At 53.0% G+C, this 11,380-nt stretch overlaps 1 protein-coding gene across 1 annotated transcript in view; it reads right to left on the minus strand.

Annotated features, from left to right (window-relative positions):
* The window catches only part of ZNF687 (zinc finger protein 687), a 50,977-nt gene extending 50,333 nt beyond the window's left edge, over positions 1 to 644 (minus strand). The window contains exon 1 of the mRNA XM_077841013.1: positions 483 to 644. The gene's annotated coding sequence lies outside the window, so the exon portion shown is untranslated. The remainder of the gene's footprint in view (positions 1 to 482) is intronic.
* Between the last annotated feature and the right edge of the window lie 10,736 nt (positions 645 to 11,380).

Raw genomic sequence — 11,380 nt, forward strand, 5'->3', positions numbered from 1 at the left:
CACCAGAGCCTCTTATTCACTCACCATGTCTGGGGGTACCTAGAGAGACCCCTAAGAACCCAGGGGGGCCTTGAGACCTCTTTTTTATTTTCCCCATTTGGGGGACTCTCTTATTCACACCACTTCAGGGGAATCGGGGGGCCCTAAGGAGACCCCTTTTCTTTCCCTTCCCCTTTTGGGGGGTAGAGAAACTCCCCTCCCCCTTACTCCCCACGCGCTGGGGGGCGGGGAGACCCCCCCATGAATTGGGGGGCCCACAATAAGATTTCCCCCTCATTCACCGCCTGCATTTAACGGGGTCCCCCCCAGGAATTGGGGTGGGAGCCCCCCTGCTCCAGGGCCGGTGAGAATCGCGGGGGGGCTCGGCCGGCGGAGGGGGGGGGGCTGCGGTGGCTCCGCAGCGTAGCGGGGGGGCTCGGCCGGGCCGGGGGGGCTCGGCAGGGGGCGGGGCGCCAGCGCAGGGGCAGGCGGGGGGTATTTACCGGCTGGCCCCTGGGCTCAGGCGGCTGCTGCGGCGGCTCCGCCCCGGCTGGCCGGGCGCTGCGGGGGAGGGTCCCGGCCCCAGCTCCAGTAGAAGCGGGCGGGGGCGCGGCTCCGATCCCAGCCCCAAGGCCCCTCTCCGGCTCCAGCTGCTTCTCAGCCACTTCCTGCTTCACCCTCCTCCCCCCGCCCCCTGCCCGCTGGGGCTCGCTCCCCCTTACACCGACACCATTGGCAGGTGGGCCTGGCACTCAGGGGCTGTTCCCGCCCTCCTCCCTTTCCATTGGTTACTTTGTCTGTCACTCAAGGGCTTACCCCTCTTATCTCATTTCCCATTGGTTGGGAAACAAGCAACTCCGAGGCAGACCCGCCTACCCTGCCCTGTTCCCATTGATGGCCGCTTCTGCCATTCAAAGGCTTACCCCGCCTACATCATATCCCATTGGTCTGTGGCTCCGCGGCTGCAGCCACTATCTCGTTCTCCATTAGCTGGGAAACCTGTCAATTAGCTCTGCTCCGCCCACTCTGAGCCTCGTTGGCTGGCATGGCTGTCACACAAGGGCTAATCCTCGCCTCTATTGATCAGCACAGCCTGACAATCAAGAGGACCCCCAACTGCATATCCTTATACTGGGGAGCCGCATACTCAACTGGATGACCCGCCTACTCCCTAGGCCGATTGGTTGAGGACAATCCCCGTTAGCTGGGGGGTCTGTCAATCTCCCGACCCCAAACCCCAAGGACTAGCGGAATGTACCTCAGGAATGGCCTCCTTCCACGCCCAGGCCCATTGGCTGCCATGGAGATGGTTCCCTCACTCTCTGCCCTTCCAATTGGCTTGAAAGCCTGTCACTCAAAACGCTCCTCCCAACCTCTCAGTCCAATTGGCGAACACAGCTGTCACTCAGATGAGTCCCTATTTACTGCCTTCTCTATTGGGTGACGGGCATGTCAATCAGGACTAACCCCTCACATTTTATTGGATGCCGTGGCCATTGCCCGCCTTACCCCTTGCTCACTTCCTCATTGGCTACAGCCTCCACCGATTGCAGCTCCTCCCCACCTATGAGAAGGCCAGACCCAGCTGCTAGCACTGCTGATTGGCTGAGACCCAATGGCCTCGCAAACCCATCCCCTTCGGCCACACCCTTTTAATTGTAAACAGTCCTCCAGTGATTGCATTGGCTGCTGCCATCCTAGGAAGGGCAAGGGAGTCTGGGAGCAGGAGAGCAGAGAATTCTGGGAACTGGGGGCACAAAATATTCAGGTGCAGGGGATTCTGGGAGCTGGGGCACAAAGGATTCTGGGAGCAGAAGAGCTGAGGATTCTGGGAGTTGAGGCACGAAGGATTCTGGGAGCTGGAGAGCAGAGGATTCTGGGAGATGCGAGGCGCTGTGGTGACACACTGCTTGCAAAGGGCCAGGCTCAGCAGACTTTCAGTTGGCCCATACCTGCAAGGCCCCCAACTTCCTGTCTCAAACTCTTTCACCCCTGCAGACAGGAAGTGAGTTCAGCAGTGATGGTAGCCTCAGGGCCCTGTTCACCTCAGATGTCAGTTCCTGCTCCCCACCTAAAGCAGAGTCCCCGTCAAAAAGTCCAACAATCAGGCAGACCCAGCCCCTAAAAACAATGAAACTGGCCCCAAAATGAGATTTTTAAAAAAGATTAACTGGTGGGTTGTGCACTGTTTGCTGAACACCCCCTGCACACCCCACTGCATGTACGACAAGTACAGCATGCACAAGATAAGGTGGGTGAGGTGATATCTCTGATTGGCCCAACTTCTGTTGGTGAAAGAGACAAGCTCTTGAGCGACCTAGAGCTCTTCTTCAGGGCTGGGAAACTTACTCAGTTTCGTCTACACCACAGACTTAACGTTGGTATAACTGTGTTGCTCATGAGGGCATGTCTACACTACAATCTTAAATTGACCTAGGTTAGGTCAATTTACAGCCACCGCAGTAAATTGCATCTGGATGGGACAGGAACTGAGAGCCTGGGGCAGGGCAGCCAGGCTGTTGGGACTCAGGGGGGCAGCAGACCTCCCTAGGAGGGTATGGGGGGGCAGCTGAAGCTGAGAGCCTGAGAGGCTGAGTGGCAGCCCAGCTTGGAAAGGAGACCAGGTAGCTGCCCAGCTGGAGAGCCGTGAAATTGACAAGACAGCCAACTACTGATGTAAGTAACCCTGTGTTGCCCTAACTACACTGACATAAGCCCTACATCTCTCTTGGCGGTGGAGTTATGATGTCAGTGTAGTACGGCACTTACATCAGCAGGAGCAAGGCTATAGTGTGTACACTGACATAGGTTGACAGGTTTCAGAGTAACAGCCGTGTTAGTCTGTATTCGCAAAAAGAAAAGGAATACTTGTGGCACCTTAGAGACTAACCAATTTATTTGAGCATAAGCTTTCGTGAGCTACAGCTCACTTCATCGGATGCATACTGTGGAAAGTGTAGAAGATCTTTTTATACACACAAAGCATGAAAAAATACCTCCCCCCACCCCACTCTCCTGCTGGTAATAGCTTATCTAAAGTGACCACTCTCCTTACAATGTGTATGATAATCAAGGTGGGCCATTTCCAGCACAAATCCAGGTTTTCTCACACCCTCCTCCCCTCCACACACACAAACCCACTCTCCTGCTGGTAATAGCTTATCTAAAGTGACCACTCTCCTTACAATGTGTATGATAATCAAGGTGGGCCATTTCCAGCACAAATCCAGGGTTTAACAAGAACGTCTGGGGGGGGGGTTGGCAAAAACAAGGGGAAATAGGTTACCTTGCATAATGATTTAGCCACTCCCAGTCTCTATTCAAGCCTAAGTTAATTGTATCCAATTTGCAAATGAATTCCAATTCAACAGTTTCTCGCTGGAGTCTGGATTTGAAGTTTTTTTGTTGTAATATCGCAACTTTCATGTCTGTAATCGCGTGACCAGAGAGATTGAAGTGTTCTCCGACTGGTTTATGAATGTTATAATTCTTGACATCTGATTTGTGTCCATTTATTCTTTTACGTAGAGACTGTCCAGTTTGACCAATGTACATGGCAGAGGAGCATTGCTGGCACATGATGGCATAGATCACATTGGTGGATGTGCAGGTGAACAAGCCTCTGATAGTGTGGCTGATGTTATTAGGCCCTGTGATGGTGTCCCCTGAATAGATATGTGGGCACAGTTGGCAACGGGCTTTGTTGCAAGGACAGGTTCCTGGGTTAGTGGTTCTGTTGTGTGGTGTGTGGTTGCTGGTGAGTATTTGCTTCAGGTTGGAGGGCTGTCTGTAGGCAAGGACTGGCCTGTCTCCCAAGTTTTGTGAGAGTGTTGGGTCATCCTTCAGGATAGGTTATAGATCCTTAATAATGCGTTGGAGGGGTTTTAGTTGGGGGCTGAAGGTGACGGCTAGTGGCGTTCTGTTATTTTCTTTGTTAGGCCTGTCCTGTAGTAGATGACTTCTGGGAACTCTTCTGGCTCTATCAATCTGTTCTGATCTATCAATCTGCTCTATCAGTCTCGTCCCCTAACGCCCCTACTCTACTTGCGCTATATTGATGACATCTTCATCATCTGGACCCATGGAAAAGAAGCCCTTGAGGAATTCCACCATGATTTCAACAATTTCCATCCCACCATCAACCTCAGCCTGGTCCAGTCAACACAAGAGATCCACTTCCTGGACACTACAGTGCTAATAAACGATGGTCACATAAACACCACCCTATATCGGAAACCTACTGACCGCTATTCCTACCTACATGCCTCCAGCTTTCACCCTGACCACACCACACGATCCATCGTCTACAGCCAAGCTCTGCGATACAACTGCATTTGCTCCAACCCCTCAGACAGAGACAAACACCTACAAGATCTCTATCAAGCATTCTTACAACTACAATACCCACCTGCGGAAGCGAAGAAACAGATTGATAGAGAGTTCCCAGAAGAGTTCCCAGAAGTCACCTACTACAGGACAGGCCCAACAAAGAAAATAACAGAACGCCACTAGCCGTCACATTCAGCCCCCAACTAAAACCCCTCCAACGCATTATTAAGGATCTACAACACAAGTCCTCCTTTTCTTTTTATAGTTAGGTTGACATAAACTGCCTTATGTTGACCCAACTGTGTGATATAGACACAATCCACACCCCTGAGCGATGTAGTTATATTGACCCAAACTCCTGGTGTAAACAGTACAGGAGGGCTTCTCCCATGGACACAGCTACCCTCTTCACTAAGCTCTACAGTGCCATATATATAGACAAGCCCTTCGGGTATCGCAGCTAAATACAAGGTGGAACAGACTGTTTAGCATAAGTAATTAACAGGTATTTCAAGGGACCATTCAAGGTGAAGTGGGCCATTAACGGTGGGGGGAGCAGCTGACACTGACCTGCTGTGTGACATAGAACCACAGAATTCAGAGTAACAGCCGTGTTAGTCTGTATTCGCAAAAAGAAAAGGAGTACTTGTGGCACCTTAGAGACTAACCAATTTATTTGAGCATGAGCTTTCATGAGCTACAGCTCACTTCATCGGATGCATACCGTGGAAACTGCAGCAGACTTTATATATACACAGAAGGGACTGCAAGGGTGATCTAGTCTAATCTAACCCCCTGCCAAGATGCAGAATTTGTTGTTTCTTGTGCAAACCACTTCATCTTCATCCGATGAAGTGAGCTGTAGCTCACGAAAGCTCATGCTCAAATAAATGGGTTAGTCTCTAAGGTGCCACACGTCCTCCTGTTCTTTTTGCCAATACAGACTAACACGGCTGCTACTCTGAAACCTGTCACTTCGTCTTTGTGCCTCTACTTCCCCTCCCAACTTTTGGCTGCCTTGGCTATTTAGACTGCAAGCCTTTGGGGCAAGGATTGTCTTTTAGGATGTGTCTGTACTACACCCAGCAGTATGGGGCCCTGATCTCATTTGGGGCATCTACAATACCACAAGCAAACAGTAATTTCAGATGTATAAAAAGGCCATTCAGGGGAACAAAATGGACAATAGCAAAAATGATGCAGTACCTTGTTCTTGCCAGCAGCCAGGGCTGGGGGGCTACACTAGTCCATGCACTTTGGAAGAAGGAGCAACAGTATAGGAAGCAAACAACCAGGAGCCTAATCCAAAACCCGTGTTGTTGGTAAGTGGAAAACTCCCAACCCCTGTAATGGCCTTTGATTCGCATCCCAGGGAAAATAGGGATTATTCATCAAAACTTGGACACAAAATTTCATTGTCGGGGGAAACAAATAGAAATGTTGATGTGTCAACAATGTTTGAATGGAAAGATTTGAGGAGAACTGCGTGCCCAGCAAAACTGTTCCCGATGGTCTGTTTTCTAGGTAAGGCCCTAGGAAGGAGAAGACATACTAAAGGAAACTCTCACAGACTTCACATTTAAAGGTAATTCTTGTGAAGTTGGATTATGAAGAGACTCCCTGCTTAAAGAGCTACCTTGAAATTCCAGTATGGACAGGCCAAACAGCAGCAACGCAAATCAAGATCCTCCTGCGTCAGGGTTTCAGCCAGACACCTGCCAGTGGCAGGAAAGGATTCCCCCCGCCCCCTACGATATATACTCTGGGAGGATTTCTTTGTCATGTCCTTTCTCTGAAGCATCTGGAGATGGCAACGGCTGGAGATGGGACATTGTACGGTAAGGGCCAGGGCTCTGAGCGCTTTCTTGCTCTGGTGCTTGGCTGGCTGTTCTTGCCCGCCCCACAGACTGATCACCAGATATGGGGTCAGCAAGGAATTTTCCCTCAACTCAAATTGGCAGTGACCTGGGAAAGAGGTTTCACTTTCCTCTGCAGCGTGGGGTGCGGGTCGCTTGCCAGGATTATCTGGGTATATCTCACTTCATCGTTTTCCTGCCATTGCAGAGGTCTCCGGCACTGGTGCACCTCAGTCCCTGCCATGCGCTCTGCCTGTGGCACATAATCCGCTTGTCTCCTGTGGGCTGTGATACTTTGGTCTCATTTTGGTTGTTGGGTTCTTGTGTGGAGGAGGCTGGGTGGGGCTGGTGGGCTCTGCTATGCAAGAGGTCAGACTGGATGAGCCGTGGTCCCTTCTGGCCTTAAACTTTATGACTATCACATGACTGGAAACACCAGATCACGAGTCTGCAAAGCAGCCTAGTTACAATGGTGGAGGAAATGAGTTCTAGCACAAAAGAAAAGGCTCTCCAAGAAGGAAAGGTGTTAACAGTGGTTTTGATGGGATTGTTATGGCAGGTGACACTTAGGGTTGCCAGGAGTCCAGTTTTGACCGGAACACCTGGGACCCTGGCAGCTCTGGTCAGCACCCCTGACTGGGCCGTTTAATGTCTGGTTGGCGGGGCTGGCAGGCTCCCTACCCGATTTTGTGCGGCTCCTGGAAGTGGCCGGCATGTCCCTCCGGCTCCTAGGCGGAGGTGTGACCATGGGGGCATTGGCCAATGGGAGCTGCGGGGACAGCGTGTACGGGCAGGGGAAGCGCCCAGACCCCTATGGCTGCACCTCCACCTAGGAGCCGGAGAGACATGTCAGCCACCCCAACCCCCTGCCCCAGGCCTGAGCCCCCTCCCACACCCAAACTCCCTCCTGGAGCCCGCACCCCCTCATGCACCTCCAGCTCTGAGCCCCCTCCTGTACCCCAAACTCCTTATCCCTGGCCGCACCCCCAGCTGGAACCCTCCTCCCCGCCCCCTCCTGTACCCCAACTCCCTGCCCCATCCCAGAACCCCCTACCACACTCTGAATCCCTCACCCCCAGCCCAGAGCCCCCTCCTGCACCCCAAGCCCCTCATCCCCGGCCCCACCCCAGAGCCTGCACCCGCAGCTGGAGTCCTCCTCCCCTCCCCACTCCACCCCAACCCCCTGCCCCAGTCCAGTGAAAATGAGCAAGTGAGTGAGAGTGGGGCAGAGTGAGCAGGGATGGAGTGAGCAGGGGCCAGGCCTCAGAGAAGGGGGTGGGCCTCAGGGAAGGGGCGGGGCAAGGGTGTTCGGTTTTCTGCAATTAGAAAGTTGGCAACCCTAGTGACACTAGATGGGTCTGAGGGACTTATGGGTCTTCAACGCTGCTCTACAGGGCTCTTTGGAGCTAGCAGGTTCCACTCTGTCACCCAGAGACCTGCCAACTGTTGTCAGAATAGGAGCTGAACTCAGACAGAGGACCCCAGTCCCCGCTGATTGGCAGAACACAGGGGGTCCTGATTGGTCCACAGCCCCTATTTAAACCCAGCACAACGGGGATTTGATCCACCACCTTACTCTTGACTGTGTGCCTTGTGTTTCCTGCTTCCCTGGCTTGACTTCCTGGTATCTTGGCCTGGCCTAACTCTGGTTACTGATCTGTGTTTCTGCCCTCAAGTTTGTTTTCTGCTTCTGATCTCCTGGTTGGGATTAATCATAGAATATCAGGGTTGGAAGGGACCTCAGCAGGTAACCTGACCCTGTGTGCCTCCTGACACTCAACTCTCTGTTTGTGCTGTAGCCTATCCTAGATTCTGACTTCCTGGTGTCTGAGCTGGCCTGATTCCTGCTTTGACCAGACTACCCATGTCCTGCTCGTAACAGTGTCTTCCAAACTATTTTTCTTAGTATTCGAGCAAGTTTTGATTCCTGGGGGAAGACATAATTTATGCAAGATTCACTGTAGAGGCAGCTGTGTGAACAGCACAGGAGAGTATTCTGGAGTCAGAGTTGCTCCCTGGGACCCTGGCATTGGTGTTGGCCTGAGAGACCAGGCAGAAGTGATGTCTCTGCATGCTGTTTGACCATCTCTATCCCAGGACTTTTGCGTGTGCGTGATCAAATACACAAATTCTTCTTCTAAGGCAGTAGTTTTCAAACTCTTTTTCTGGGGACCCAGTTGAAGAAAATTGTTTTTGCCCATGACCCAATGGAGCTGGAGATGAGGAGTTTGGGGTACGGGAGGGGCTCAGGGCTGTGGCAGAGGGTTGGAGTGTGGGGGTGAGAGCTGCGGGGTGGGGCCGGGAATGAGGGGTTCAGAGTGTGGGAGGGGGCTCTGGAGTGGGGCAGGGGGTTGGCGTTCAGGAGGGGGTCAGGGCTCTGGGATGGGGTGCAGGTTGTGGGGTGGGACTGGGGATGAGGGGTTTGGGGTGCAGGTAGGGGTTCTGGGTTTCGGGGGGGTGCAGGATTGGGGCGTGTATTTACCTCCAGCAGCTCGGGGTGCAGAGGCAGGCTTCGTGCCTGTCCTGGCACCGCGGACCGTGCTGCGCCCTGGAAGCGGCCAGCAGCAGGTCTGGCTCCTAGGCAGAGGCATGCAAGCGTCTCCGTGTGGCTCTCGCCCACAGCTTCCATTGCCCGGGAACCAGTGCGAAGCCGGTGCTCGGGACGGGGGCAGTGGGCAGAGCCCCGTGGCCCCCCTGCCTAGAAACCGGACCCACTGCCGGTCGCTTCTGGGGCGCAGCATGGTGTCGGAGCAGGTGGGCACTCGCCTGCCTTAGGTGGGCAGCACCGCCGACGGGACTTTTAACGGCCCGGTCGGCGGTGCTGACCAGAGCCACTAGGGCCCCTGGGTGCTGAGCAAGATGACCCAAACTTTGAAAAACACTGTTCTAAGGAAACCTGTGACACAGAGGCTGTGTCCCCGCTGCAGCCCGTCTAAGCGCCGGTGTGGACAGCGCTGTGTCGGCGGGAGAGCTTCTCCCGCTGACATAAGCTGGCAGGAGAGCTCTCTCCCATCCGCTTACAGCAGCTACGTTAGCGATCTTACAGCAGGGCAGCTTCATCAGCGCAGGCAGCTGTGGGGCTGTTATCTCTCTACCGTTGCCGTGCCACCCTAGACTGTGTGGCTGTATGGAAATAAAACAAGTTACACAGCAAATATACCTCGCCTCTTCCATGGGGACTCTGGCCAGCAAGCCCCCAGATGCCCGCTACTGCTCATCAGAGGTGCCAGAATGGCACACAAGTACCAGAAGGGCAACAGCCCAGATGTAGAATTGCCCAGGATTTGGGCAAACACGTAGGACCTGCACTACGCCAAATCACTTTATAAACAGGTGCCTACAAAGCAGGGAAACGCATGGCCTGAGATGGCTTTTCCCCAAGGGGGCGTGCAAGGCTGGGTGGAAGTTTCTCCCATACCAGGCTAACAGCAGGGTTAACATGGGGTGAGGGTGATGGTTTTCATTTCCCCGCAGGAAGTGGGTCTCAGCTTGCTGAAGATTTTTAACCAGCCGTTCTCTGGGTAGAGTGAGAAGAGCTGATCAGAAAGGAGGTAAAGAAAGAACTGCAATAAATAGCTAATAAAATGATGCCCAGCTGAGCTGCAGGTGCCATACAGAACAGACCTCCGAGCACAAGCCAAGCTGTAACAAGCGACTTGAAGTCAGGTGGCTCAGAAGAAGCAGAAGGCTTGGACGTGAGCTGCGACTGAAATCTTCTACTTAGGCGCAAATCCCAGGACTGGGGGAGGAAGCCGCCACCGGGCCATGACGGCAAAACAAGGGTTTGCAGCAGTGCCCACAGGAAAGTCTTTGGCTGGCGTATGTTCTGCGTGCACAGACTTCTCATGCCAAAGGGTTTGAATAGCAAATTCTGGTCATAAACCTGGCCCAGATGCAAATGGGTTAAATCACCTCCTAGGGAGCTGCCTTTGCAGGAAAGGGACCTCACCCAGAACACTGAGATGGTGTCACATGAGTGCACGGGGTCTGTTAGACACATCAGCCGGGTGGGTCCACACACATAGGAAGAGACTGGAGAAAGGGAGGGGCAGAAGATGGCAGTGGCGGATGTCATATGGGTGGGACTGGCCCATGCCGTAAGAACTGGGAGAAGCAAGACTTGGACTTTGCCTGGGCTCCTATGAAATGAACAAGAGACTTTTCCTACTGACTCACGGGGAATAAAAACATTGGGGGAAGCCACAACTACTCCACAGGGCACTGTGTCCACTTGTAGGGCTGGCAGTGCCCCATATAGAGGTCACTGAGCCTGCTACAGCCTTGGCTATGAGAGGCTCTTGCTTTTAGATGCAGGGGGGCCAGGTTCAGTTCCCCACCAAGAGGTTTGCTGAGGAGGCAAGAGCTAAAATCTTCATCATCCGTCACTGGGGTTTGGCAGGTTCCGCAGGGTATAGGAAGCTGCAAGCTCAGCACTGTTGGGCTGGTACTGCCTTTTGGAGCGAGTCTGTAGCCCTCAGGGTTGCAGAGATAAACTTGAAGATGTGAGTGACACCCCAAAGACTCAAAACTCAAAGAAAAAGCTTTTCAGAACTCATGATTCTGGGGGGAACCTGACTCATGATTAAGTCGCCAGCGAGACGAGGGACCCTTAAACTTGTTGCGGTGACCTTACTCCTTGCCAAGGTAACATCATGCTACATGAAAATACAGGTATCTGAGTGGTGACATCACACCACGAAATCATGCACCGTCACTCTCCCAGACATGGGGACATCACTGGTATGCAGCGAGGCAAGATGTAAGAGCCACCTCTTTGGGCCCTGCACAAGAGCACGGGGGGACATACATCAATGTGCAAGAGCAGCCCGAGGGCAGGGTGGACACATACAGAAAGAGAACATGGACCCAAAGGCAGTGTTGTCTGGTGGCTAGAGCACTGGACTGAGACTCAGGAGACCTGGGTTCTATTCCCAGCTGCTACTAAGTTACTTCCCTGCTCTGTGTCTCAGTTTCCCCATCTGTAAAATGGGCATGATGGCACTGACCTGCTTTGTAAAGCACTATGAAAACGACGGATGAAAAGTGCTTGATAAGAGCTCAGGATGATTATCACCAGTGACTCAATAATGTTGCATCACAGCCCCTTTTAACCTCACCACCACCACATCCACATCGCAGTGATCTGCAGGCCCTGGGGATGGGGCGCATGCCAAGGCTGTCTGACTCTTAAATTCACAGTGAGCCCAGAAACAAAA

The sequence above is a fragment of the Eretmochelys imbricata genome, chromosome 24, assembly GCF_965152235.1.
Source record: "Eretmochelys imbricata isolate rEreImb1 chromosome 24, rEreImb1.hap1, whole genome shotgun sequence".
Lineage (NCBI taxonomy): Eukaryota > Metazoa > Chordata > Testudines > Cheloniidae > Eretmochelys > Eretmochelys imbricata.